We start from the raw sequence: 26,605 nt of genomic DNA, 5'->3' as shown, positions 1-26,605 counted from the left end.
AAATGATAAATTAGTAATAAAAAGTTTGAAAAAAAATGAAATAAGACATAGTTGGAGTCAATATTAATTATCTCATTATTCATAGTCTAAAAGTCATAAGTGTTAAAATTGAAAGTAAAAAGTATAAAGAGTTGAAATATTTGCAATAATAATGTAAAGAATATAATATTCATTCAAATGACTATGAATTATAAACTGAAACAAAATTTGAAGTACATACTATGTACTCTTTTTTGTGCAATTCATCCTTAAAATCAACAAATAATTGGAACTATTGATATATGATATGTGTCATGTAGGCTAAAGTAACACCAAAGGTTGTGAAGGTCACTTTTAGGCTGAAGTAACATTAACAGAATATAGTATATGATATATGATATATGTCGTGTAGGATGTCAATGAAATTAACATACCTTCTATTTAACACATCATTCCCTGTCTATGCAATTAGTCCAAATGCATATATTTCCTTTGGGTACACCTACAAAAATTAGAAACAAATTATAAGAGAAACACGAGGAATCCGTCGAAAAATGATAGGGGTATTATCAACATTCACGTAATAGCCACCAAATACAATGAACACTATCAGGAGAGACGGGCCCAGAGCCAAAATATTTCATTATATATTTTTGCAGGAGAAACAGAAATTGGAAGTATTACATTTTCTATGTCTGTAAGTGTCACACCCCCGAACCAGGTGGCGGAAACGTTCGGGGGCTGTCGTGACTCAATTGAATACCATAACATTGAATATATATGAAACGTAACAACATTCGTCACCATGCACTAATATAGTACAACCAGTAGAGTTTACATGTAATACATTGTTTAAACATTACATTCCCAAAAATAAATTGTTCAGTTCGTTAATAAATAAACTGCAAGCCATCACTGAGTATGTTTTCCTTGAATTCACTGGTTCCCTGAGAATACAAGTATTTTGAAAAACGTCAACATGTGAAATGTTGGTGAGTTCATAAGCGGTATTTGAATAAAAACAATGTTTCGTATCGTTTGAAAACCACCAGAAAATCCGATATTTTCTGAAAAGTAAAGCTTTTGAAAACGTTTGTGAAGATCCATAGGTATGCTTGTTTGTTTCTATACTTGTAAAAATTGTTCATTAGAGTTGTATGCATTTCGAATTTGTATGTATTGAAAACCCTAGGAAAACCCGATGTTTTCCTAATTCCTTGAATTCCATGAAGTCACATTGAAACCATTGTATAGCGCGTAGTGTCAGTCCCAGGCGACGTTGGATTATTTTTGAGCATGATTATTTGCTACAAACACGCATTACACAAACGACCAGTTTATAGCTATACTAACGATCCCGTAGGCGTCGTCCGTATTAATCACGTTATCCAATCGCCCTGACTATGTGTAGTCCCACATCCGAAGAGAAAGAGGACACGAAGACCTCGATGACTCCATTAACCGGTTGGGGATAAAAATGTACGAGGGGTCCCAGACCCGCCTCGCATGAAATGTAGACTTTACTAGCAATACCAAAGGACCCTTGGGGACCAGTAGTATACAAGCCATTGAAAGTCCTTTTACGTTGTGCCAGGTCGGTAAAACCCAACACTTCGTAAGATAAAGGTCTTCGGGCCTTAAGATCAGGTCATTAGGCTAGCTAGGCCCAACAAACAAGATTTTACACTTTTGGGGCCCAAAGATGGTGCGTAGACGTCTGTGCACACTCGCATGTATATTGAATTCCCAAACGTTACTTGTATGAATCGTAGTGTCGTAGTGTCGTCGTGTTAGTAGTTTCGGGTTTTTATTGGTTCGAGACTGAACCAATTCGTTTCACAACAACTTTTGGTATTGTACTGTATTGTATTTCGTCGATAGTCGCGGTGCCATTATTTGATCAAATTGCGTGTATTGAATTAGCCTCGAAAGTTTTCTGTTTTCAGCCCCTCATTGTTTGTAAAATTTACTTTTTCAACCCTTTAATTGAATACTTTCCGGTTTGGTCCTTAAATCAATGTTCTTGACATTTTAACACCAAAAATGATTGAAATTAATATTTTTCAGCATATTTTTCATAGAAAACAGTGTAAGTCCCTGAAAATGCAGTTTTCTCGGTTATAACCTTCTTTTTCGCAACTTTGACAATTTTGGCCCAAATTGTAAAATTTTTGCAACTTTGGTCCTTTTTAAATTTAAAAAGCATTTTAAACCTTTGAAAAGGACTTGGAACACTTATAGTCCACTGTTTTACAGAAAAACACAGTTTTGGCCCTCCAAAACAGAAAATCTCGCATAATGGGCCTCATTGGGCCGAAAATGTCATTTTTAGCCCATTAAGCTTGAAATTTATGTTTTTAATCCTCCAAATGAGTATATTTCCAGAAATTGTTTTATTGAAACTGTTTTGACACACCTCATCCATCAGAATTCGTGATATGTCAATTTGGGCCCTTACTTTTGTATTTTTCACATTTTGGGTCCAAAAATTGTGTTTTTTTGCCCAAAGAAATTGTTACTAAGCCATATAGCTATTTTTCTAGAAACACTTTGTATGTAGAAATATATTTGATGCTAAAATCGTTTAACATAAGGTATATCTTGGTTTTGAGGGGTTTTATGGCTAGATCCAACATTATAACACACAAAAGCACACATATAAGCATGGAAATCATACAAGGCATACAAAACACATATAGATCTACACTTTCACTTGTATTCCCCTCCCCCCCACAAAACTCATAAAAACAGAAAATAGGGGGTATGAAGCTCACCTTGGTGTGTGATTTCGGTTTTTGAAGAAAAGATGGAAGAAAACTTGGTGATTTTTGGCCTTAGCACTCTTTCCTTGAAGATCTCGAGTTTGAGGTGTTTCTAGGATGCAAGATCATGATTTTTGCATAGATTAGGAAAAGATTTTGATAACAAAAAGAGTCTAAGTCATAGATCCAAGCATAATCTTACCTTAGATGAAGAATTTGTGGAAATTTCCTCTTGAATGCTTCCTAAATTTCGAGATCTTTAAGTGGAGAGGGAGGAGTTTTCTTGAGAGAAGAATGAGTAAATTTTTGTGTGTGTGTTTGAATGTGGCCGAGAGTGAGAGAGAGGAGAGAAGAGAAGTGATTTTGAAGTGATATGTGCTTGGAAGTATGAGTTCCATGCATAGATACCCTTTGGTTAATAATGAGGTGGCATGCATTAAGTCAACTCTTCCATTTCCTCTTGGGCTTGGGCATTGGGCCGAGAATTTGGAAGGGAAAAGGAAAAATTTGGGCCTTTGCCCCTAAGCCCAATATTAGAGTTAATCTTGGGTATGTTTTAAGTCTAAAAGAATGTGGTAGAATTTTTATATTTTTATTGGACTAGTTTAGGTTATTCATGTATCAAGGCTTTTAATTCATTTCATTCTAGGCCCAACATGGCCCAAAATGTTTGAAATAAATTAGTGGGTCCAATTAGAGCCCAATTAGGGTTCTAAGCCCATGATAGTCTGATTGGAAGCTTATTGGTCCATTTGGATCCAATAAGGGAGTCCTAGTCCAAAATGGAATTAAACAAGGACTTCTAGGGTCTCCAATTGTTTGATGACTATTTGTAGTACTTGTATGATGTATTTGATTGAAGTTTTTGATGTCATAATAGTAGGTGTCAATCATGTTCTTAAGTTTTTGATTCACATTAGCTTGTATGTATAGATTACATGGCACAAAATTTCCAGTTGTGACATCATCCCCCCGTTAGAGGGAATTTCGTCCCGAAATTCTGTTTGAAAGCTAGATTTGAGAATGCTAGAATAGGTGAGGGTACTTTTGCTTCATTTGATCTTCGCGTTCCCACGTGAATTCTGGCCCACGCTTTGCGTTCCACCGTACCTTCACGATCGGGATGCGACTCTTCTTAGTACTCTTCACCTCCCTGTCCATGATTTCGATTGGTTCTTCGACGAACATGAGATTCTCATTGATTTCGATTTCGTCAAGAGGAATGACAAGGGTTTCATCTGATAGGCACTTCTTCAGATTAGAGACATGAGACACGGGGTGTACACCGTTTAGCTCCGCGGGTAGTTGTAGTCTGTAGGCTATCGGACCTATTCGGGCGACGATTTCGAAAGGCCCAATGTATCGCGGGTTCAGCTTTCCCCGTTTTCCGAAACGTATAACCCCTTTCCAGGGTGAGACTTTCAACAGTACTCGATCACCGACCTGAAATTCTAAGGGCTTTCGCCGTTTGTCGGCGTAGCTCTTTTGTCGGTCACGCGATGCTTGTAATCGAGCTCTGATCTGGACGATCTTTTCTGTGGTTTCGCGAATGATCTCCGGTCCCGTTAGTGCCCTATCCGACGTATGTGTCCTTGCTAGCTGGGTGTCACCTACTTCAGCCCAACATAACGGTGATCTACATTTACGCCCGTACAGTGCTTCGAAAGGAGCCACCTTGATGCTTGAATGGTAACTATTGTTATATGAGAACTCGATCAATGGTAGGTGGGTATCCCAAGACTTCCCAAAGTGTATCACACATGCACGAAGCATGTCTTCAAGCGTTTGAATGGTTTGTTCACTTTGACCGTCCGTTTGTGGGTGATATGCGGTGCTCATATCGAGATGAGTTCCCATTGCCTTGTGGAGTGATTGCCAAAAGCGCGATGTGAACCTACTGTCCCTATCCGAGATAATAGATTTCGGCACTCCATGGAGTCTTACGATTTCTCGTAGGTACAAACGTGTCAGTCTCTCCATCTTGTAGGATTCTTTGATTGGCAAGAAATGGGCAGATTTCGTCAGTCGGTCGATTATTACCCATATGGTGTCCAGTCCGTCCGACGTCTTGGACAGCTTGGTCACGAAATCTATAGAAATCCCCTCCCATTTCCACTCAGGGATTGCCGGTTGCTGTAACAATCCGGAAGGTTTCTGGTACTCCACCTTTACTTTGGCGCACGTAAGGCACTTACTAACATAGGTCGCGATTTCCGCCTTCATGTTAGGCCACCAATAGTGTTGTTTAATGTCCAAATACATCTTGTCCGAACCGGGATGAATGGAGTATCGTGTCTTGTGGGCTTCCTTCATAACGGTCTCCCTAAATCCTCCGATTTTTGGGACCCAAATACGGTTCATGAAGTAGTGTACCCCATTCTCTCTTGCTTCTAGGTTCTTTTCCATCCCGCGCAATGCCTCACTAATTCTATTTTCCGTTTTCATAGCCTCCGACTGGACTGATGCAATTTGAGTGGCCAGATGAGATTGAATGGTTATCGAGTGTGTTTTCGTACGGCGATTAGAGTACTCCTTCCGACTTAATGCATCAGCTACCACGTTGGCCTTGCCTGGGTGGTACTTGATTTCGCACTCGTAGTCGTTTAGCAATTCAACCCATCTTCGTTGTCTCATGTTCAGCTCCTTCTGGTTCAAGATGTGCTGGAGACTCTTGTGGTCCGTGAAGATGGTGCACTTTGTACCGTACAGGTAGTGCCTCCAAATTTTCAGAGCGAAGACCACGGCTCCCAGTTCTAGGTCATGGGTCGTGTAATTTACTTCGTGCGTCTTTAGTTGGCGGGACGCATATGCTATCACTCTTCCACGTTGCATGAGAACGCAACCTAAGCCCTGATTCGACGCGTCACAGTAGACTACAAAATCTTCCGTTCCTTCAGGTAGAGATAGTACATGAGCGCTACAGAGAGCTTGCTTCAAGGTTCGAAACGCAATCTCTTGTCGGTCTGTCCACTTGAATGGCACGCCCTTTTGCGTAAGCAAGGTAAGCGGCTTGGCGATCTTAGAGAAGTTTTGGGTGAATCTCCTATAGTAGCCTGCTAGGCCTAAGAACTGACGAATTTTTGTGGGCGTAGTCGGAGTTGCCCATCCTTCCACGACTTTGACCTTAGAGGGATCCACATGAATTCCGTCTTGGCTAACTACGTGGCCTAGGAAATTCACACTCCGGAGCCAGAACTCGCACTTGGAGAGTTTGGCGTAAAGCTTTTCCGTTCGCAGAGTTTCTAGGACTTGTCGGAGATGTTGGCCATGCTCCTCTTTGCTTCGAGAATAGACGAGGATGTCATCGATAAACACAATGACGAAATTGTCAAGGAACGGTCGACAGATTCGATTCATTAGGTCCATAAATGCGGCAGGTGCATTTGTTAGACCGAAGGGCATTACGACGAATTCATAATGTCCGTAGTGGGTTCGGAAAGCGGTTTTAGGAATATCCTCTTCTCGGACTTTGAGTTGATGGTATCCGGACCGTAGATCTATTTTAGAAAAATAACTAGCTCCTTGGAGCTGGTCGAATAGATCATCGATTCGTGGGAGTGGGTAGCGGTTTTTAACAGTTAGTTTATTTAACTCTCTGTAATCGATGCACATTCTGAAAGATCCGTCTTTCTTTTTGACAAAGAGCACCGGAGCTCCCCATGGCGAGTAGCTAGGTCGGATAAATCCCTTGTCCAGAAGCTCACTGAGTTGGCTGGACAATTCCTGCATTTCAGCAGGAGCCAACCGATATGGTGATTTAGCGAGAGGAGTTGCTCCTGGAACGAGGTCGATTCGGAACTCAACCTGTCTCTCTGGGGGTACTCCTGGAAGATCTTCAGGAAACACGTCTGGAAATTCACACGCTACCGGAATATCTTGGATGTTAGTTTCTTCTTTGGTCTTGTCCACTATGTGAGCCAAGGACGCCAAATTGTTCTTTCACAGATGTTTTTGTGCTTTGATGCACGAGATGAGACGAAGATTCGTGCTAGGTTTGTCCCCGTAAATTACTAGGGTTTCGTGATTTGGGAGACGAAGGCGAACGGCCTTCTCGTGGCACATAATCTCAGCATGGTGGGGGCTTAACCAATCCATGCCGATAATCACATCGAAACTCCTAATTGATACTGGCATTAGGTCTATTCGAAAAACGTGTTGGTTGAGGGTTAGGGTACATCCGATATAGATCTCCCTAGTGGATTCGGTTTTCCCATTGGCCATCTCCACCGTATAGGTTTCATTTAGCTTCTGGGGTTGTTGTTTTAATAAATGTCTAAACTTTTCGCTTACGAAACTTCGCTCCGCTCCGGTGTCAAATAAGATGCATGCATAAGTGTGGTTTAGGAGAAACATACCGGTCACAACTGCGGGGTCCTGAACTGCATCACTCTGACCGATAGTCAGCATCCTTCCTGCTCCTCTGTTTCCTGGATTGTTGTTGTTAGGGCAATCTCGACGGAAGTGCCCCGTCCTTCCACACCCGAAGCAGGTGTGGCTAGGCCCTGCATTGTTGCTGCCGACATTGGTGTTATTGCTATTGCGGTGGTTGTTGTTGTTGTGGTTGTTTCCCTGATTTTGATTCTGGGGAGGATAAGTCCTGCAGAACCTTGCAGTGTGTCCCCTTCGGTTGCAACTGGTGCAATGGAACTCCTTACATTCTCCATGGTGATGGAAACCGCACTTGTTGCACTTGGGAAAATTATCGGAATAGGGTCTTGAAGCATTTGAAGTAGCTGAGGCTGGAGCATGTGGTGTGGCTGGAACCGGTGCGGTGACGGCGTTAACTGCCACCGTCTGCTGCTTTTTAGAGGTCTCGGGGCCCTGACGCCCCTTTCTCTTGTTGTTCCTCCCTTTCTTGCCATCACCCTCCTTTTTCTTCTCAGCCTCCACTGGCTTCTCGCCCTTTTGTTGTTATGATCATACAACCTCTTCGCCAATCTCTTCGCACTGTCAAACGTTGCAGGGTTCGCAGCTATCACATTCCCTTGAATGGGGGATGTCAGTCCCCAGATGAATCGTTCAATCTTCTTTCCTTCTGATGTGATCATACCCGGGCACAACAGAGATAGTTCGCTAAATCTCGATATGTAGGCATCGATGTTCGCATTCTGCACAGTGAGATTCCATAACTCTTGCTCCATCTTCTGTATTTCGCCTCGCGGGCAGTACTCAGTCATTAACATTTCTTTCATTTCTGCCCGTGGTATAGAGTTGGCGACAGGGAGCGTCATAGCTTCCACGTGTCCGTTCCACCAAGTGAGTGCTTGGTCCACAAAAGTACAGGCCGCAAACTTCACCTTCATCTGCTCGGGACAATCGCATATCTCGAATACCGACTCTACCTTCTCGATCCATCGCTTCAGAGTGATCACTCCTCCAGTACCGTTGAAAGTCCGTGGTTTAGCGTTTGTGAAGTCCTTGTAGGTGCACGTTTTAGTGGGTCCTTGATTCGTCCCGTTGTTCGAACTTCCGGATCCTTGCCCGTTGCCTCCTCCGTTGTTCCCTCGGTGAAGTTGTGCCATAGCTGCTGTGACCGCAGCAGACACGGCTGCCTGGAAAGCAGTGGTGTCGACTTCGGGCGGAGTTGGTTCGGGATTTCCGCGAGTAGCTCGGCGAGGCATCTTTCTGTCAGGAAACGGAAAGATGTTGATTGTATGTGGTTTCTGTGAGGTTGTGATCCTACTAACTAGGTGTATGGTACGAGCCTAAACATTACTACCATCGGGCATACAATCATAACGTCTCAACGCATAACAATTGGTAATATCACACAAAAGTTCATTAATATTATCCGCATTTAATAAAAGAAAATTTGCTCGTAAGAGCATATATAAGTGACACTAATCCGACAGCATAACGGCTCCATGAGTAGTGTAGTCACTTAAACATAGAGTCGAAGTACATAACATAGTTCCTAATGACCTACTAAGATAAGTCTATCCCTAACCGCGATGAGCTGCGTCTGGGGGTGGTGCCGAGGATGTGGATGCTCCCTGAAGACGAGCCACTAGGCGTTCTGCGTCGTGAAGTCGAGACTCCCACCTTACCTGCCTCATGTGAAACTCCCGGAGGATGTCACGCGTCTCCTGCTCCGCACGCTCGGCCCTAGTCCACAACTGGCGTACTTGATCAGCAGTGCCCTGAGCAAGGTCGCCGGTGTCCCGTAATCGTCTCACCATGACTGGTAGGGCTCGATCGGCCGGTCCTCCGTCCCTCAAGTCAAAGAACTCACGTGACATGCCAAACGGGGGTCGTTGTCCCTGATGTCTGCTCCATCTCCAAAGATCAATGCCCCAAGGAGGGGTAGGTCCAGTGGGGCCCACACGATAAGCAGGCACCCTGATCGGGTAAGGGGGTCGATGACCTCGGACTCTGCGTCCGAATCACCCCCTTCGCTGTCATCGAGCTCCTCTTCGAAATGCTCTTCGTCTTCTTCGGGTTCAGCAGGCTCGCCCTCGACTTCTGCCTCCGGTTCCCCGTCAGATTCCTCTTCGGGGTCTTCCTCAGGTTCCTCTTCAGGCTCTTCCTCAGGCTCCTCCTCCTCTAGCCACTCGTTGTTTCCCTGATTAGGGAAATAGGGGTCTCCAGGGTGATGAAAACCAGCCATGCTGTCTGCGCGAGTATGTAAATATGCTAACATTATTCCTAGGTGCTATGACTATTGTACAGACTAAGCGAACGTCCTCTTTTTGGTGATAAGGGTACAGTTTTAGGTTCCCTAGCTATCCCGATCTCATCAAGACGTGTGTTAGTTTTACTTTGGAGAGAATGTAGTTGATCAGGCTACATTCACTCCTTGGTATCACTAAGAACAGTCTCGAATTAACCGAGATACTAGCATTATTGTGTTTGATGCGGCGTTAGGTCCTTATTCCTAATGCAAGCAAGTGTGTTTTATTTACTTGTTTTGTTCAGAGTTATGTTAGTCCCTCTTTTTGGTTTATAGTTGCATATCAATGTGTGGCTCGACATGCTAGTTCACTATAAACAAAGCTCTGATACCAACATGTCACACCCTCGAACCAGGTGGCGGAAACGTTCGGGGGCTGTCGTGACTCAATTGAATACCATAACATTGAATATATATGAAACGTAACAACATTCGTCACCATGCACTAATATAGTACAACCAGTAGAGTTTACATGTAATACATTGTTTAAACATTACATTCCCAAAAATAAATTGTTCAGTTCGTTAATAAATAAACTGCAAGCCATCACTGAGTATGATTTCCTTGAATTCACTGGTTCCCTGAGAATACAAGTATTTTGAAAAACGTCAACATGTGAAATGTTGGTGAGTTCATAAGCGGTATTTGAATAAAAACAATGTTTCGTATCGTTTGAAAACCACCAGAAAATCCGATATTTTCTGAAAAGTAAAGCTTTTGAAAACGTTTGTGAAGATCCATAGGTATGCTTGTTTGTTTCTATACTTGTAAAAATTGTTCATTAGAGTTGTATGCATTTCGAATTTGTGTGTATTGAAAACCCTAGGAAAACCCGATGTTTTCCTAATTCCTTGAATTCCATGAAGTCACATTGAAACCATTGTATAGCGCGTAGTGTCAGTCCCAGGCGACGTTGGATTATTTTTTAGCATGATTATTTGCTACAAACACGCATTACACAAACGACCAGTTTATAGCTATACTAACGATCCCGCAGGCGTCGTCCGTATTAATCACGTTATCCAATCGCCCTGACTATGTGTAGTCCCACATCCGAAGAAAAAGAGGACACGAAGACCTCGATGACTCCATTAACCGGTTGGGGATAAAAATGTACGAGGGGTCCCAGACCCGCCTCACATGAAATGTAGACTTTACTAGCAATACCAAAGGACCCTTGGGGACCAGTAGTATACAAGCCATTGAAAGTCCTTTTACGTTGTGCCAGGTTGGTAAAACCCAACACTTCGTAAGATAAAGGTCTTCGGGCCTTAAGATCAGGTCATTGGGCTAGCTAGGCCCAACAAACAAGATTTTACACTTTTGGGGCCCAAAGATGATGCGTAGACGTCTGTGCACACTCGCATGTATATTGAATTCCCAAACGTTACTTGTATGAATCGTAGTGTCGTCGTGTTAGTAGTTTCGGGTTTTTATTGGTTCGAGACCGAACCAATTCGTTTCACAACGACTTTTGGTATTGTAGTGTATTGTATTTCGTCGATAGTCGCGGTGCCATTATTTGATCAAATTGCGTGTATTGAATTAGCCTCGAAAGTTTTTTGTTTTCAGCCCCTCATTGTTTGTAAAATTTACTTTTTCAACCCTTTAATTGAATGCTTTCCGGTTTTGTCCTTAAATCAATGTTCTTGACATTTTAACACCAAAAATTATTGAAATTAATAGTTTTCAGCATATTTTTCATAGAAAACAGTTTAAGTCCCTGAAAATGCAGTTTTCTCGGTTATAACCCTTCTTTTTTGCAACTTTGACAATTTTGGCCCAAATTGTAAAATTTTTGCAACTTTGGTCCTTTTTAAATTTAAAAAGCATTTTAAACCTTTGAAAAGGACTTGGAACACTTATAGTCCACTGTTTTACAGAAAAACACAGTTTTGGCCCTCCAAAACAGAAAATCTCGCATAATGGGCCTCATTGGGCCGAAAATGTCATTTTTAGCCCATTAAGCTTGAAATTTATGTTTTTAATCCTCCAAATGAGTATATTTCCAGAAATTGTTTTATTGAAACTGTTTTGACACACCTCATCAATCAGAATTCGTGATATGTCAATTTGGGCCCTTACTTTTGTATTTTTCACATTTTGGGTCCAAAAATTGTGTTTTTTTGCCCAAAGAAATTGTTACTAAGCCATATAGCTATTTTTCTAGAAACACTTTGTATGTAGAAATATATTTGATGCTAAAATCGTTTAACATAAGGTATATCTTGGTTTTGAGGGGTTTTATGGCTAGATCCAACATTATAACACACAAAAGCACACATATAAGCATGGAAATCATACAAGGCATACAAAACACATATAGATCTACACTTTCACTTGTATTCCCCTCCCCCCCCACAAAACTCATAAAAACAGAAAATAGGGGGTATGAAGCTCACCTTGGTGTGTGATTTCGGTTTTTGAAGAAAAGATGGAAGAAAACTTGGTGATTTTTGGCCTTAGCACTCTTTCCTTGAAGATCTCGAGTTTGAGGTGTTTCTAGGATGTAAGATCACGATTTTTGCATAGATTAGGAAAAGATTTTGATAACAAAAAGAATCTAAGTCAAAGATCCAAGCATAATCTTACCTTAGATGAAGAATTTGTGGAAATTTCCTCTTGAATGCTTCCTAAATTTCGAGATCTTTAAGTGGAGAGGGAGGAGTTTTCTTAAGAGAAGAATGAGTAAATTTTTGTGTGTGTGTTTGAATGTGGCCGAGAGTGAGAGAGAGGAGAGAAGAGAAGTGATTTTGAAGTGATATGTGCTTGGAAGTATGAGTTCCATGCATAGATACCCTTTGGTTAATAATGAGGTGGCATGCATTAAGTCAACTCTTCCATTTCCTCTTGGGCTTGGGCATTGGGCAGAGAATTTGGAAGGGAAAAGGAAAAATTTGGGCCTTTGCCCCTAAGCCCAATATTAGAGTTAATCTTGGGTATGTTTTAAGTCTAAAAGAATGTGGTAGAATTTTTATATTTTTATTGGACTAGTTTAGGTTATTCATGTATCAAGGCTTTTAATTCATTTCATTCTAGGCCCAACATGGCCCAAAATGTTTGAAATAAATTAGTGGGTCCAATTAGAGCCCAATTAGGGTTCTAAGCCCATGATAGTCTGATTGGAAGCTTATTGGTCCATTTGGATCCAATAAGGGAGTCCTAGTCCAAAATGGACTTAAACAAGGACTTCTAGGGTCTCCAATTGTTAGATGACTATTTGTAGTACTTGTATGATGTATTTGATTGAAGTTTTTGATGTCATAATAGTAGGTGTCAATCATGTTCTTAAGTTTTTGATTCACATTAGCTTGAATGTATAGATTACATGGCACAAAATTTCCAGTTGTGACAGTAAGTAAGCATACTTAAGTTGTTTTGGTATAAATTATAATAATGTATATAGTCTATGACATCTAAGTCACAACTAGAGCAACATAAGAGGGATGAAGTTTTTCTGAAAGACGGAATACCAACATTGTTTGCAGGGTGATGTGTTCATACCTTTCTAAAGTTTATTTAACAAAATGAAGAATCCAGTCACCAATGTCACCTGTACAACAGCATAACAAGATTAAAATATATTTTAATATACATAGCTAATATAATTATAATATTTACTTACTGATAAAAAAAATTCCTTATTAGTGATGTACAATAGATAGCTACAAGAAGAGAAAACCCTGAAAGCATTTCTATGTATGAATAAGTTGATAAAATAGGTTTTGATATAACTAGAAGCAAAGAAAAACAAAGGTTAACTTTAAATAATTATGTACACAAAAAAAAGGTTTTGCAAATGGAGCAATGTCAAAGGGTTTGTCAATACTCCCCAAACACTTTATATAAACACTGGTTCAGACAAGTATATGACTATCATCCACCAATGCCTTGATCAACAATAAATTATAGTCAATTTTCTGAACACATGTTCATCAATTGGGGTTTCTTATCTGGGAGGGAATATTCAATATACTCTGTGTCAAAATAAAATGGCACTGGAAATTTTATTCACATGACAAGATACCCAACAATTAGATGATTAATTGTTGAAAGGTCAACCAAACGTCTTTATCTACTTAACCTTTTTACAATGCGACCAATTTATTGTTATACCTCTGATATTAGGCAAATAAGTTAGATAGGGGTAGTTTGGGGAAATCATCAAATAAAGAGCATCTTGTTAGTATAGGAGCATTATGGGTATTTTATATTGTTTAGTTGTTATGACAGATAGTATAAGAGGGTAGTGGGATAGAAAGGGAGGTATCAATCTTTTTGTGAAATCTGGAATTTATTCCTTGGGAGATTGGCTATCTCGAATCAGCTAAACTATCATTGTTCTTGTAATCTTTGGGGTATATTTGAGGTTATCAATCAATATTTGAAGCTGTTGTTGCTTTTTGTGTTATTGAATCTGTTGTTATAACCTAGTTCATAACAATTGGTATCAGAGCATGGATCCTAGAAGGGAAGAAGAAGTAGAAGAAAGATTGAAAGAAATGCAATTTTCCTTGGTTAAAGAACTGCAGTCTTCCATGGCAAAGATGCAACAAAATTTCAATGAAGAAATCTCGCGTATTATAGAGAAGATGACAAAGACAGGGAAGGAACGTAGAAGTCTCCGTTCATCAAATTCAGAAGAATTAGAGTTAGAGAATAACCATTCTTCAGCTGAGGAGGAAGAAGATTTCAGCCGTTCCAGCCACCTGTCTCCACAAACACCTCCACCAGAAATGGAAGGAAAGAATGAGGGAACATATCTCAATGGAGGAGCGACCAGCCGGAGATTTCACAAACATGAGGTGCTCTCATTTGATGGCATAAACCCAGATGAGTGGATTCTTCAACTGGAAAAGTCATTCTCTTGTTATAACAATGAAGAAACAATGGAAGCGGAGGTGGAGGCTTTGGAGGGCGACGCTCTACTGTGGTATGAATGGGAGCATAGGAGGCGGCCCATACGAGATTGGGAGGAGCTGAAGAGCTGAAGAGCTGAAGGGCGACGCTCTATTGGGATCTCTTGATAAAATTACCAAGTCTGCAAGGAAGTGGGTTGCATTCTGTAAGCGGTTCTTAATAGAACCAACTGCACCAGATATTTACTTCTCTCAAAACAGCGACTACTTGAGAGTTAAAATCCAATCATCCTTTGTGAGGGAAGGCAGAGAAATGCAATGGGATTATAAGGAAAAGGGGCTAGTAAATGCCCTCCGAGCAAAAGATAAAAAATCCATGCCTAATTCTTACTTTCCTTGGTCTGTTTGTGATGTTGCTACTGTTATAATTAGAGAATTGAACAACAGAGGTGTCTTTAAAATGGTTCAGTCTCATGTCAAAAATGTCAAGTCCGGATTAAAAAACATGATCAGAGTCTTCATAGCAACAACTTATGATAACCATAAAAACGTTGTACACTTGGCGTTTGAAATGGTTGAGAAGATAGTGCAAGATAATTTCTGGTTGTGTATAAAAGAATTAGCTAAAATAGATATGGGATCAGTTGCATATGAAATTCTCATGACGCTTCTAGTAACAATTGATGTCAGTAGAAGGGCATTAGCCAAAAACATAACAGCAGTTACCCCTTATTTTGGATATGTTGAAGCAGATAGAAAGACTCAATGGCACGAATCTATTGCTATAAAACAAGTATGCAATCTCATGATGGAAGAAGGTGCAGTTCGTGTTCTTGCTTGTGATTTTCATTCTGGGCAGTCAATGGGTTATTTTGATATTTCAGTTGACCATGTTTACTGTCAGCATGGTATCCTTGATTATCTTGCCAGCAAGTCAATTTGCTCACATGAATTGGTAATGTTGTCACCTGATGTTGGTGGAGTTGCTAGGGCGAGTGCTTTTGCCAAAAAGTTATCTGGTGCACCTTTGGAAATTAATAAAAAAAAAGGGTTGTAGACGGAATGTGGCTGAGGTGATGAACTTAACTTGCAATGGGAAAGGAAAAGTTTTTATATTGGGTGACATGATTGACAATGTTGGAACTATTTCTAAGGGTGCGGCTACTAAAATTTGGCCAGGGAAAGAGGGTACTAACTCTTTAGCCATGGAAAAACAAAGTATGAGGACGAATGTGGAGTTCCTAGAGAAGTTTGGAGTTGGGGGGTGGTATTTTCAAGCGGTGACCATACGAAGAGGAAAGAATCAAGTTGAACATGAAGAGCTCAAGAATTTGCATATTGGCAATGTTGAGACTACAGCTTGCAAGGCTGATGAGGAAGCTGTTATGATGATCATAAGTGCAATGGAACAAGTGGGTGGAATATATGTGGTGGTTGTAGATCATGGCAAGGCTGAAGTCAAGAAAAAGAGGCCACCCGAGAGAATTTGGGTGTTATGCATTAATTTTATCCACCTTGAGGACAAGGTGGTTCTTTTGGGGTGGGGTATTGTTATACTTCTGATATTAGGCAAATAAGTTAGATAGGGGTAGTTTGGGGAAATCATCAAATAAAGAGCATCTTGTTAGTATAGGGGCATTATGGGTATTTTATATTGTTTAGTTGTTATGACAGATAGTATAAGAGGGTAGTGGGATAGAAAGGGAGGTATCAATCTTTTTGTGAAATCTGGAATTTATTCCTTGGGAGATTGGCTATCTCGAATAAGCTAAACTATCATTGTTCTTGTAATCTTTGGGGTATATTTGAGGTTATCAATCAATATTTGAAGTTGTTGTTGCTTTTTGTGTTATTGAATCTGTTGTTATAACCCAGTTCATAACATTAATATCCCAATTTTGTTTAGGGAGTATGAGAAAGGTATGTAACAATCAATCCTAGCAAGAAGTCTTTTAGTCTTGTTTACATGAATAAAAGCAGAGGAAGCAATCATATATGTGTAAGGAAATAAGGATCCAGAACAAAATACAAAGAATAAATAAAGATGTGTAAAAGTACAACTTGGAATTGTAGATATAAAAAAACGGTAAACTGCACTAGCACTATCTGAGTGGCCTACTTCAACCCTGGTAATTGCAGATATATAAACCCTGGTAATTGCAGATATATAAACTGAATATGTTAATGATGAAAATAGAATCATACCTTGGTTTTCCCCATTTGAATGGAAGAGAAACATTGGCATCTTTCTACCGAATATGGTCATGCTTGCAAGGTGCAATGTATTATTGGTTTTCTCTTGTAAAAATAGTATAGAATTGAGTCCGACCATAACCTCAGCCATTGTAGGATGTTGCTTTGGATGGCTATTTAAACACCGTTCTGCAATCCATAAACATATAATTCAAAGATCAACAAACTGGGGTAGGAGGTCCAACAAAATCTATATGCGTGTGGAATAGCAGGTCCAACAATATCTATATGCAATAAGCTAAATCATGTTTTAAAAGTGATGAAAATACCTCAATAGTGTATGCATAGTTCATCAGTAGTTTCAGGGATCAACTGTTTCACAGAAGCAATGAAGTCGGAGGTTCGCCTTTGAAATTGATTTAAGCAACAAGAACTAGGGTTTTGGGTCGATTTGATTTTGAGAGAAATCGGATAATAAAACAAGAAACGTCGACATGTACAACCCATTTTGAGGCATTGAAAGTAGGAGAAGGTAGGGTTTCATCAATTTCAACTGTGGTGGGTGATGGAATAGATGGTGACAACGGTGTTGCAGCACTCGTGGACAAAAATGGCGGAGAGTGAGAGATGGAATGAAGTCTAAACCCTAAATCTCCCAAAGAAGGGTTTTCTAATTTCTAGGATTTCCTAGTTATGGTAGACGGGAGGTGGAGTGGGAGTCACCGCTGGAGCAGGTGGTTGTAGATCACGCCTATGTCTTCTTCTCCTTCCTCTTTATCTCTTGTAAGAAAGGAAGTCCACCTAATATAACCATCTGAACTCGGCCTCTATAAGTCTAGTGACATAGTGAATTCAATTAATTTTAAAACACACCAGATTTACAAACGATTTCCTAAATTTTCAAGTCTCAACAGGAAAAAATTGTAAAGGAATTATAAGCATGAACGTTTTCCTCTATGTGAGCCTACAGCCCTACAGATTGAAGAAAAACCTCAAAGTTCAACAAGAAACACAGATCGCATCAATCAATTCTCTGGTGGTTTGAAGATGGGGGAGAGAGAAAGAAAGGGAGAGAGAGAGAGAGAGAGAGAGACCTGAAATGTAAACTAAAGAGGTTTAAGAGTGAATATGGGTTGACTTGGTGGTAACCCTCCATAGTGCATCTGGTCGTTCCTCTTCATATGGAAGACGAGGCTTCTTGAAAGTTTTCCATATGAAAGTGGTGGTGATGGAAGAGATGGCAGGGCGGCAGTGGATGGTAGGAATGATGGTGACAGTCGATTGTGTAGAGGTGCGTGTGAGGTGAGGTGGAATGAGATTTTATGAAAAAAGCCCTAGATTTGGACGTCTTTTGTAATTGAGGATAGTGGATGCGCTTTTGGTAAAAGAATTATAAAACGATGCCTCTGCAATCGAGGAAGGTGGAGGATAACGATTAAAGAAAACCTGGTGGAAAGGAGAAACGAGAAGGTGGAGGGGTTGTTTATCTGGTAGCTTCGATTGACGGCTGATGAGTCGTAGTTGTCGATCGACGCTACAATCGACATTCACAGAGGGGTAGAGACGAGGGAGAAGAAGGCGGGGGTTGAAAAAATTTGGGGATTTCATTTTCCCTCTAAGGAGCGCGTTTCTTAAAAAAATATATAAAACAACATTCACAGAGGATGCACAAGTGCCCTCCGTGTTTTTAATTTTTTTACATGAGACACTAATTGAAGGGCATGCAATAATGCGTGACCTAAATTCTTAAATTTTTTGAAGAGATGACGCTTTTTTAATGTCACTCTCTTTTGCGTAACATAAATCAGCGAGTGTCGTAGTTTGCGCGTCGTAAAAGGGTCTTTTTCTTGTAGTGTAGATCTACAATTTGGTACCTTGCCATGGCTTATAGACGTCTGCATGTTAAATTAACTGAAGGAACTCGGCGAGTCGCAAAGCCGACTCGGCGAGTCATATGAAGATATGCATTAGACCCGGCAAGTTGGATGAACAACTCGGCGAGTCAGTTGAAGGAAGCCGTGAACTCGACGAGTTGGTTGAACAACTCGGCGAGTTAGATGAACATGGTCATGAAACTCGATGAGTTGAAGAACAACTCGGCGAGTTGTATGAGTTTTAGCCAAGGATATGTTTGCATGTATACCCATCGAGTTGCAAGGAGGAAACTCGACGGGCGACCTTGAGACTTGATCAGGATTCGAAGGAACTCGACGAGTCACCCCGATGACTCGGCGAGTTGGTATGTGCTTCAAAGACTCGGCAAGCCGCCGAGTGTACTCGACGAGTTGAGGTCAACATGAACTGTTGACCTTTACCAAGGACTCTGACCTTGATCAGGGATTGACTAGTAGGTTATGGGGTGTCTCATAAGAGTAAGAACTTATGAGTATATTGTGCTATGGTTATAGGTGGTGGAGCTGGTGTCAAGTGATCCGATAGTTGGGGTTCGCATTTCTATCGACATCTGCGAGGTGAGTTATCCTCACTATATCGATAGGGTCTACGGCACCAAGGCCGGCCCTTTATGGTTTACATCCTGGGTTAGGATGGTTGCTTTGTTATTGCCATGTTAGATTTCATCCTGGTTTAGGATGGGTGTTATGTTATTGCTTTGCTAGAATTTATCCTGCTTAGGATGGTTGTTATACTAAAGATCGGTAGTTATGGTATGTTGCATAAGATTCTGATCTATTGGATTGGAATCAGGATAGATAGTATGTTATGCTTTTATGGCCCGTGAGGATTGGTATGTTAGTGACCTGTTAGGTCGATACTCTAGCTATGAGTGAAACTCTATGATTGATGGTCAATGAGATATATATGTTTGCTATGTGTACATGCCAGTATATGATAGTATGCGTACATGGTTAGTTACTTGTTGGCTGGGTTAAGGAGGTCCTGCTTTGTGCTGAAGGCCAACACACCCTCTGACCGGTCCGGGGAAACTGTAGGCCCACGCGGCGGACCAGTCATGCCGAAGGCTCAGGATAGATTCAGATAGACTGTAGGCCTAGTAGGGCGGACCAGTCCGGCCGATGGCCCAGTATGTATGTTGTTTGATGTTCGTATGGCTATGGTTTCTGCCAGTGTGGTATTGGTATTTTGGGGATAGCTCACTAAGCCCTCGGGCTTACAGTTTTCAGTTTATTGTTTCAGGTACTTCAGGAGAGCGAGGGAAGGCGAAGGCGTGACCGTACCGCTCCTCATCCTCATGATCTATTTTGGGACACTCTGATGATAAATGAATTGGAAATGTTTTGTAAAAACAAATACTATTTGACTCTTTTGTTAGTATTAAAAGTTTAAATTTCGCGTAAATTTATGGGTGTTACATTCGTAGTATCGGGTTGTCACATTGTCCCCCCGTTAGAGGGAATTTCGTCCCGAAATTTAATGTAAGATAAATATTTGTGGATTAGGGAAAGAGATGCGGATACTTTTTTTTTATTTGATCTTCGTGCTCCCAAGTGTATTCAGGTCCTCGTTTTGCATTCCAGTGGACATTCACAATGGATATGTGACTTTGCTTTGTTCTTTTAATTTTCGTATCCATGACCTCAATTGGTTCCTCTATAAAGTGGAGACTCTCGTTGATTTCAATTTTGTCTAGTGGGACGACGAGGATCTCATCAGACAAATATTTCTTCAAGTTTGACACGTGAAAAATAGGATGTACGTTATTGAGTTCCTGCGGTAGTCGAAGTTTGTATGCTACCGGACCGATCCTTGCAAGGATCTCGAATGGTCCGATATACCTTGGGTTTAGTTTCCCACGTTTTCCGAAGCATATTAACCCTTTCCAGGGTGAGACCTTTAATAGCACTCGGTCCCCGACCTGAAATTCCAAGGGCTTCTGTCTTTTGTCCGCATAACTCTTTTGTCTGTCTCTTGAAGCCTTTAGTCATTCCCGAATCTGAACAATCTTCTCATTTGTTTCTCTTATGATTTCCGGTCCTGTAAGAGCGTTTTCGGGTACTTGTCCCTCGGCTAGTTGTGTGTCGCCCACTTCAGCCCAACACAGTGGTGATCTGCACTTGCGGCCATAAAGGGATTCGAATGGAGCAACTTTAATGCTAGAGTGATAGCTATTGTTGTATGAGAATTCGACTAGTGGTAAATGGGTATCCCATGCCTTACTAAAATCGATTACACAAGATTTTAGCATATCTTCCAAGGTTTGTATGGTCCTCTCACTTTGACTGTCGGTTTGTGGATGGTAGACGGTACTCATGTCTAGCCTAGTTCCTAGAGACTTTTGCAGCGACTGCCAGAATCGCGAGGTGAACCTACTATCTCTGTCGGAGATGATGGATATTGGTACACCGTGTAGTCGTACAATCTCTCGGATGTATGTTCAAGCTAGCTTCTCCATCTTGTCGGTTTCCTTTATGGGTAGGAAGTGTGCGGATTTTGTTAATCTATCGACGATTACCCAGATGGTGTCTAGACCACCTGCTGTTTTGGGTAATTTGGTTATGAAATCCATGGTTATTCACTCCCACTTCCACTCGGGTATTTCAGGTTGTTGTAGTAATCTGGATGGCTTTTGGTACTCGAACTTGACTTTGGTGTAAGTCAGACACTTGCCCGCATAGGTAGCGATCTCTGCTTTCATGTTCGGCCACCAATACAGTTTCTTGAGGTCCAGATACATCTTGTCCAACCCTGGATGCACTGAGTATCGAGTTTTATGAGTTTCGTTCATGACAACGTCTCTGAATCCACCAAACTTCGGTGTCCAGATCCGATCCACGAAGTAACAAACTCCATCGCCCTTAACCTCAAGATTCTTATCCATTCCCCTTAAGGCTTCACTCGTCACATTTTTTGATTTTAAGGCTTCCATCTGAGCTTCCTTGATTTTCGTGGACAGGTGTGAATGGATCGTCATGGTTAAGGATTTCACTCGGCGGCCTGAGTATTCCTTTCGACTAAGAGCATCAGCCACCACATTCACTTTTCCTAGATGATAAGAAATTTCACATTCGTAGTCATTCAACAGTTCGTCCCATCGTCTTTATCTCATGTTGAGTTCCTTTTGATTGAGGATGTGCTGAAGGCTCTTGTGATCAGTAAAGATTGTGCATTTTGTGCCGTAGAGATAGTGTCTCCAAATCTTTAAGGAGAAAACGACTGCCCCCGGTTCGAGGTTGCGTGTAGTGTAGTTGACCTCATGCGTCTTGAGTTGTCTCGAGGCATAGGCGATGACCTTTCCTCATTGCATTAGAACACATCCAAGACCTTGATTAGATGCATCACAGTAGACCACGAAGTCTTCTGTTCCTTCTGGAAAGGATAATATAGGCGCGCTACATAGTGCCTGCTTCAGTGTTTGGAATGAAACTTCTTTTCTTTCTTCCCAATTGAAAATTACACCCTTCTGCGTCAAGGTGGTAAGTGGTTTAGCAATCTTCGAGAAGTTTTGTATAAATCTTTGGTAATAGCCAGCAAGGCCCAAGAATTGTCGGATTTCCGTTAGGGTTCTTGGTGCTGACCAGTTCTCTATTGCCTTGAGTTTGGAAGGGTCCACGTGTATCCTGTCTTTGCTAACCACATGACCTAGGAAATCTACTCTCCATATCCAAAATTCGCACTTTGAAAATTTTGCGTATAGCTTCTCTTTTCTTAGAGTTTCCAAGATTTGTCGGAGGTGTTGAACATGTTCCTATCTACTCTTTGAATAAATGAGTATATCGTCTATGAACACGATCACAAATTTTTCCAGGAATGAACAACACACTCAGTTCATTAAGTCCATGAACACCGCCAGTGCCTTTGTTAATCCACAGGGCATCACTACAAACTCGTAGTGACCATAACGAGTTCGAAAGGTTGTTTTGGGAACATCTCCTTCCAAGACTCGTAGCTGATGATACCTGGATCTCAAATCAATCTTTGAGAAATAACTCGCTCCTTGGAGTTGGTCGAACAAGTCGTCAATGCGTGGTAGGGGATATCGGTTCTTGATAGTGAGCTTGTTGAGTTCTCGGTAGTCGATGCACATGCAGAAAGATCCATCTTTCTTCTTTACAAACATAAATGGTGCTCCCCAGGGTGAAAAGCTCGGTCTGATGAATCCTTTGTTGAGTAGTTCATTTAATTGGCTGGATAATTCTTGCATCTCAGCTGGCGCTAGATGATACGGCAACTTAGCTACTGGGGTAGCTCCGGGGATTAAATCAATTCTGAACTCGACTTGTCGTTCTGGTGGGAGTCCTAGAAGATCTTTAGGGAAGACATCGGGACAATCGGAGACCTTTGGAATGTCTTTGAGGTCTTTCTCTTCTTTCTCCTTATCTACTACGTGGGCTAAGAAGGCATGGTACTCCTTACGCAGGTATTTTTGGGCTTTGACGCAAGAGATGATTTGTAAATTCTTACCGGGTTTGTCACCATAAATGACAAGAGTTTCGCCGTTTGGCAGATTTAGGCGAACGAACCTTTCGTGACAGAGTATATTGGCATGGTGTAGGCTTAACCAATCCATACCGATGATGACATCAAAGCTCTATATAGTGATCGACATTAGATCGATTTGAAATGAATGTTCATTTAGAGTTAGCGTGCAACCTATGTACATATCGTTTGTGCTTTCTGTTCTACCGTTTTCTATTTCTACTGTAAATATCTTATTGAGTGATTGCAGATTCTGTTTTAGTATGTGTTTGAATTTACGACTCACGAAACTCCTCTCCGCAGCACAATCAAAGAGTATGCATGCATAAGCGTTATTGAGGAGAAACGTACTCATAACCACCGTGGGATCAGCTATTGCTTCGTTCTGCCCTATTGCCAGCACTCTTCCCATGTCGCCAGCCTTCCTTGCCTTAGGGCAGTCCCTCTTGTAGTGTCCAGCCTCCCCACACCCATAACACGCCTGACCTACACCGACTCCAGGGACTTTGGTGATTGGTCGTGCCGGTGTCTTACAGAAACGGGCAGTGTACCCTTTCTTGTTGCAGTTGTTGCAATGCATCTCCCGACAATTTTCGTCGTGATGGAAATTACATTTGATGAACTTCGGTAGGTTCCCAGCGTATTGCCTTGCTGGTGCAGAGGTAACAGGAGCAGCAGTGGGGGTAGTAGCGGCATGGACTGCCACTATTTGTTGCTTCTTAGAAGGTTCCTGTGAAAACTGACTCTTCCTCTTGTTCCAAAACTTCTTCTTGCTGTTGTTGTTGGTACTGATGTTGTTGTTGTTGTTTCCTATGGTCTGCTCCGGGACAGCAGTTACGAAGCCTGTACAGATTCCATGGTCAACGAGAGCTTGTGCCAACTGTTTGGCGCTATCGAACGTGACTGGTTTGGAAGCTAGTACACTTCCTCGAATCTGGGGCGACAGTCCCCAGATGTATCTTTCGATCTTCTTGCTCTCTATCGCAACCATTCCTGGGCAAAGGATTGCTAAATCACTAAACTTATTGGTATAGGTCGTGATGTCCGAGCCTACCATAGTAAGGCCCCAAAGTTCCTGTTCTAGCTTTTGTACTTCGCCCCTTGGACAGTACTCTTGCATTAACATTTGCTTTAGATTCTCCCAGCCCATAGAATTTGCCACTACCTGAGTTAGTGACTTGACGTGGCCATTCCACCATGTCAGAGCTCTCTCGGAGAATGTACAAGCGGCAAATTTTACCTTGCTCACTTCCAGACATGCACAGATCTCGAAAACCGCTTTTGTTTTCTCTATCCATTGTGATAGATCCATTATCCCTCCAGATATGTTAAAAGTTATGGGCTTGCTATTGGTGAAGTCCTTGAAACTGCAATCCCCTGAACGACCCTGGTGTTGGCCATTCATAGAGCTATTTACTCCACTTCCGGACCCATTATTACTCATCTGTGCCATTACTGCTGTCACTACAGCTGTTACAGCAGCTATCAAGGCGGCATTATCCGTTGATGGAGGTGGTGGTGGTGGTGGTGGTGTTGCGTTGTTGACACGGCGTGTAGATCTACGAGGCGGCATCGTGTTGCTAAAGAAATAGAATGAAGAACGTAAGTTTTTAATGATTGGAAGTTGTGCGTTAATACATTTGTTATGTTATCAATTTATAAATGCGACAGTCCTACCCAAGGTTTTAGAACTTGACTCATAACAAAAGTTTTCATAATGATAGATAAACTTATGAATCTGAGTGGTATTCAAAGAATTAACACACAAAGGAATTTCTTCATATATATTAAACATACGTTGAGTTACATTTGAAGTTAGGAAAATTTCGACCCTTCTAAGGATCTTCGATACAGAAGTTAAAGAAAAGTAATACTTTTAGCCGAGTTCCTATTCTATCACAAAATTTTGGGATTCGGGCAAGTCCTACTTGCGACGTAGGTTGCGCTTGGAGCTCGAATCCGTGTCTGATTGCTTTGCTTCCATAAGGCGCCTATCGAAGGCGGCTTGCTGTTCCCTTATCTCAGAGAGGGTTGCAATCAGTTGTGCTTGGAATGTGTCGGCGCAGATTTGGGCGTCATCCTGCAACTTGTCCAGTCGATGGATGTCGGAAGTGTGAACTTGTACTTCCACGTTGACTTCACGAATCCAGTTTGCTTGGACCCCGGATTGATAGGACTGGTTGGCTAGTTTGCCTACCATGGCTGGGAGTGCTCGGTCGGTTGAACCTCCATCCCTGACGTCGTAAAAGTCCCGACACATACCGTAGGGAGGACGTACTCCTTGCTGTTGGCTCCAATGGTGAAGGTGACTTCCCCAAATTGGAGTTGGTCCTTGAAAGCTCCTCCTAACTACGGGAGGTTGGGCAACTGGTGGGTTGATTACTTCTGGTTCTGAGTCTGTCCCAGAGTCATCCCCTTCCTCCAACTCTATGGGTTCTTTGTCCTCTCCGGGGTCCTCCTCTACCCATCCTCCATTGCCCTGATTCGGGTAGTAGGGGTCCCCTGGTGGGTGGAATCCAGCCATTGTGTCTGTGCGAGAATAGAGATATGAGAATTGTCTAGAATTTAAAACATGTACATCTAAATACGTAAGTTAAACTATTGTATTTACCAAATACTCCTATAGTATTTAAGTTTGTATGTTTGATACTAGTGTTAATTTGGTAAGTTTTGATTTGTTTCTCACTACGACCATTCCTCGACATACATTAGTCCGATCTCGGATAAATATAGTTGATCAGACTATATTCGTCCCAAATCCAATTACATATTCCGAGGCCTAGTCGTAGTGTCCAACTTGTCTTAATACTTCTTGTATAGTTCTAACTATGAAAATGACTCGTTGTATGCATGTATTTGTGCTTTTACGTCCCAAATAACTTAAGCTAAATGAAATGCAGTTTAAGTGTAAAAATGTTTTTTCAGAGAGTTTTAGTCCCTATGTGTAACGCCCGGGTTTTCAGGGCTAAGCATTTTTGTCAATGTAATAGTCTAGATCAACTATTGTAACTCTTTTTGAAGTAATAAATATAAAATATTTGAGTATTATGTGAATTATGTGTGTTTATGTGTTTATTATTTAATTATAAATGTATAATTAATAAAGAATAAAAATGAGCGTCAAAATTAAAGTGTGAGATAATCCTGATATCTCTACATAAAGTTGTAGAATACGTCTCAAGGTTTCCGTACATATAAAGAATGCCGAAATCCGAGCTATAACGAAGAAGTTATGGCCCGCCGAAGTTTTACGGCAAAACCGGCACGACACCGGGAGACGTAAATAGTGAATTTACGATAGAAGACTTTTTAGCCTTATCAATCTAAACAAAAGTCGTAGAATATGTTAAACTAAGAACATCGATAAAAAGAACGCCCAAATCTGACTTCGTATGAAGAAGTTATGATTTTTCTAAGATTCGGCTTAGCAGTGCACGGCCTGAAACTCGAATTTTAGTTCGAGCGGTTTTTGGCTTACGCAACGTAAATGAGAGTTGAAGATCTCATTAATAGGAAATCAACGGTAAAAAGACAGACAAAAACAGAGTCCATATGTAGAAGTTATTAATTTTACGCAGACGTTTAACAGTATAATCTCCTTGTACTGTTAAATTTAAGATCGATCGAGAATTCGCTGACGGTGTCAAAATGAAAGTTGTAGATCTTATTATTACCTACGCGTGGATATAAAGAACGTCAAAAACGGAGGTCGTATGTGAAAGTTACGGATTTTAGAAGTCGGAAG

General features: G+C 41.2%; 1 protein-coding gene across 27 annotated transcripts in view; it reads right to left on the bottom strand.

The window, feature by feature from the left end:
• Positions 1 to 26,605, bottom strand: part of LOC111909126 (uncharacterized) — a 116,630-nt gene that overhangs the window by 29,373 nt on the left and 60,652 nt on the right. For 11 of the 27 annotated variants that reach the window (XM_052768362.1, XM_052768364.1, XM_052768356.1 and 8 more), the window contains one exon: positions 12,917 to 12,965. The gene's annotated coding sequence lies outside the window, so the exon portion shown is untranslated. Of the gene's footprint in view, positions 1 to 12,916; positions 12,966 to 13,037; positions 13,096 to 16,476; positions 16,654 to 16,793; positions 25,390 to 26,605 lie in introns of all 27 variants that reach the window. The other 16 variants (XM_052768349.1, XM_052768353.1, XM_052768352.1 and 13 more) reach the window with 4 other exon arrangements.

This window comes from Lactuca sativa, chromosome 2 (assembly GCF_002870075.4).
Source record: "Lactuca sativa cultivar Salinas chromosome 2, Lsat_Salinas_v11, whole genome shotgun sequence".
NCBI lineage: Eukaryota > Viridiplantae > Streptophyta > Magnoliopsida > Asterales > Asteraceae > Lactuca > Lactuca sativa.
The sequence above is the reverse complement of the archived record's forward strand: the minus strand, read 5'-3'. Positions and strand labels throughout refer to the sequence as shown.